At 41.6% G+C, this 3452-nt stretch overlaps 1 protein-coding gene across 1 annotated transcript in view; it reads right to left on the reverse strand.

Moving 5' to 3' along the window:
- ZNF496 (zinc finger protein 496) overlaps window positions 1–3452 on the reverse strand; it is a 39824-nt gene that overhangs the window by 31972 nt on the left and 4400 nt on the right. The gene's annotated exons all lie outside the window — the stretch shown is intronic.

The following is a 3452-nucleotide window of genomic DNA, read 5'->3' on the forward strand; positions in this document are numbered from 1 at the left end:
GCCACCTTAGGTGTATGTGGCTGGCACCTTAGCCGCTTGAGCCACAGGCGCCGAGCCCAGAGAGCCTTTAAAAAGATTCTTATACAGATATTGGTGGAGATGTGGAGAAAAGGGAACGCTTGTATACTGTTGATGGGAGTAAAATTAGTTAAGCCATAAATTAGTAAAGCCATTATGCCACTATAGAAAACAGTATAAAGTTTCCTCAAAAAATTAAAAATAGAAGTACCATACAACTTAGCAATTCTTTTTTTTTTTTTTTTTTGAGACAGAGTTTCATTATGTTGCCATCAGTAGAGTACGTGGCATCATAGCTCACAGCAACCTCAAACTTTTAGGCTTAAACGATTCTCTTGCCTCAGCCTCTCAAGAAGCTAGGACTATAGGCACCCACCACAACACCAGATATTTTTTGGTTGTAGCTGTCATTGTTGTTTGGAAGGCCAGGGCTGGGTTTGGATCCATCAGCTCCGGTGTATGTGGCTAGTGCCCTACCCATTAAGCTATAGGTGCCAGGCCGAGAAATGTGTTTTTTGAGAGAGTCTCACTTTGTCACCCTGGGTAGAGTGCTGTGGCATCATAACTCATAGCAACCTTAAACTCTTGGGCTCAAGTGATGATTCCTTACGGCAGCCACCCAAGTAGCTGGGACTACAGGCTCCACCCACAACAGCCAGCTATTTTTATTGATTGACTGATTGATTGAGACAGAGTCTCACTTTTTTTTGGCCCCTGGATATTCATTTACTTATTTATTTATTGACACAGACGCCCTCAGTAGAGTGCCATGATGTCATAGCTCACAGCAACCTCAGACTTTCAGGCTCAAGTGATTCTCTTTCCTTATCTTCCCGAGTAGCTGGGACTATAGGCACCCACCACAACACGGGCTATTTTTAGAGACGGGGGCTTGCTCTAGCTCAGGCTGGTCTCAAACTCGTGAGCTCAGGCAATCCACCCCCCTTGGCCTCCCAGAGTGCTAGATTTACAGGTGTGAGTCACTATGCCCAGCCTATCCAGTAATTCTTCTGAGTATATACTTAAAGGAAATGAAATCAGTACCTTGAAGAAATATCTTCACTGCCATGTTCATTGCAGCACTATTCATAATAGTCAAGATCTGGAGTCAACCTAAGTGTCCATCAAGAGATGAATGGGTACAGAAAATTTGGTATATAGATATAATGGAGTACCAGTCCGCCTCAAAAAAGAAAAACTCCTATCATTTGTAACAACATGGAAGGACTTGGAAGACATCACACTAAATGTGACAAGCCAGGCTCAGAAAGACAAACACTACATGTTATCACTTATATGTGGAATCCAAAAAAGTCAGAATGTTGGTCACCAGAAGCTGGGGAATAGGGAGTTCTGGAGATATTCCTCAAAAGAAACAAAATTGCAATTGATGGGAGGAGCAAGTTCAAGAGTTCTATTGTACAACTTAGTTAACTATAGGTTGTAACAATGTATTGTATACTTGAAAATTGCTAAGAGAGTAGATTTTAAGTGTTTTCATCACAAAAAAAGGGTAAGTATGTGAGGTAACATGTATGCTAATTAGCTTGATTTTTTTTTTAAGGGACAGAGTCTTGATATGTTGCCTGTGATGGCCTGAAACTCCTGGGCTCAAGTGATCTTCCTGCCTGAGCATCCCAAGTACCTGGGACTACAGGTACACACCACTACATTTAGTTAATTAGCTTGATTAAATTACTTCACAACATATACATGTATCAAAACATCATACTGTACACCATAAATAAATACAATTTTTATCTGTTAATTTTTTAAGAAAGTTCTTAGAAAGACACTTTTAGGCATTCCTGGGAAAGCATTTGGTGCAGTGCCCTAGCTATCCTTATACCAAGGTACAGAGGCTTTGGGACCATCTCATCCTCCCTTATTTTGGGCTTCCAGGCCTCTGCCATATTCTAATGTTTTATGTCCTGACAGGCAGCTTCACCTCACTCAGGCCTCTGTGATGAGCTATAGCCCTTGACAACTGCACAGCCATGTAAAAATGAGCTCTGTGTTTCTATAGGTGCTTCTTTTACAGAATAACACTTGGAAAGCTATACTGCTTGGCTTAAAGAAAAATCCCAGCAGTTAACCCTAGATCACATGTTAAGTCAATATCAAAGCAACCCCAGAAGCCAGTGTTCCTGACCTTTCAGGCCTGGGATGCAAAGCCTTCACAAACAGCAGCTATAGGAGTAGTTATTTGAAACAAAGGATGGGGACAGGAGCTGCCGCAGATGGCAGTGACATCCTGGGGTGTCCCAGCAGGAGGCAGCCTCGTCACTGCTACCTGAAGAAGCTCAGGATGGTAGAGCATGGATTTGAGGAGGAGATATTTTTGTGTGTGTATGTTCAATTAAGGTGTTTTTTTTTTTTTTGTCTCTTTACTTTCGTCTCTCAGTTTTATTAAGGTATAATTGACAAATACATTTTTTAATGTTATTTCGTATCACAACAATCATACACAATGTGATGTTAAATGTACACACTGTAAGATAATTACATCAAGTTTATTAACAATTCAATTATCTCACATATGATTTTCCAGTGATATAAACATTTAGTAACTACTCTCAGCAGTTTCCAAGTTTGAAATGTGTAATTTTTAACTATAGTCACCAGAGATATACCATAGATCTCTAGAATTTATTCATTCTAATTGGAACTTCCTAGCCATTGACCAAACTCTCAGACCTGCCACTTTCTAGGAAGACGGACTATAGCTTGACTCTACCTTTGGTCATGATAAATGAATACATGGACACTTTTCTGTATCACTTCAGAGAGCTTCAGCCCTACACAAAGATCTCAATTTTGGGGAACATGTTTGGGTTACAGACTATAGAGCTCTGACTGGCAGCTCACTGCAATGACAGACCACCATAGTTTAAGTTTGCCTGATGGTTAACTCTCACCACAACAACTTTAGTCTATTGGTTATTGCTCGTAGAAATGTCAGAGCTGACTCTTGTGTCCCAAAGCCTGTCGGTGGTTGCTGGCTTTTCTCAGAACTTCACCAAAAAGCCCTTGCATGGGCAGGCTGTGGTTCCTGAAGCCCCACCCCTCTCCCGAGTACCTTCCCACACCTCCTACCTCCTGTATAGCCCAGGCTGCTTGCACATTCATCTAGGCAATAGGCTGTCCCCCTGAGGCCTCCTTCAGAGTCCTATGTGGAATCCTAATCCCCAGATACCTCAGATTTAACTGTGTCTGAAGACAGGGTCTTTTTTTTTTTTTTTTTTTAGAGACAGAATCTCACTCTGTCACCCTTGGTAGAGTGCCATGGCATCAGAGCTCACAGCAACCTCAGACTCTTGGGCTTAAGTGATTTTCTTGCCTCAGCTTCCCAAATAGCTGGGACTATAGGCACCCGCCACAATGCCTGGCTAAGGACTAGACAGTTTTTAAATAGGAATCATATATAAAACACT

Source organism: Otolemur garnettii, unplaced genomic scaffold, assembly GCF_000181295.1.
Source record: "Otolemur garnettii isolate 467f Iridium unplaced genomic scaffold, OtoGar3 scaffold00313, whole genome shotgun sequence".
Classification (NCBI taxonomy): domain Eukaryota; kingdom Metazoa; phylum Chordata; class Mammalia; order Primates; family Galagidae; genus Otolemur; species Otolemur garnettii.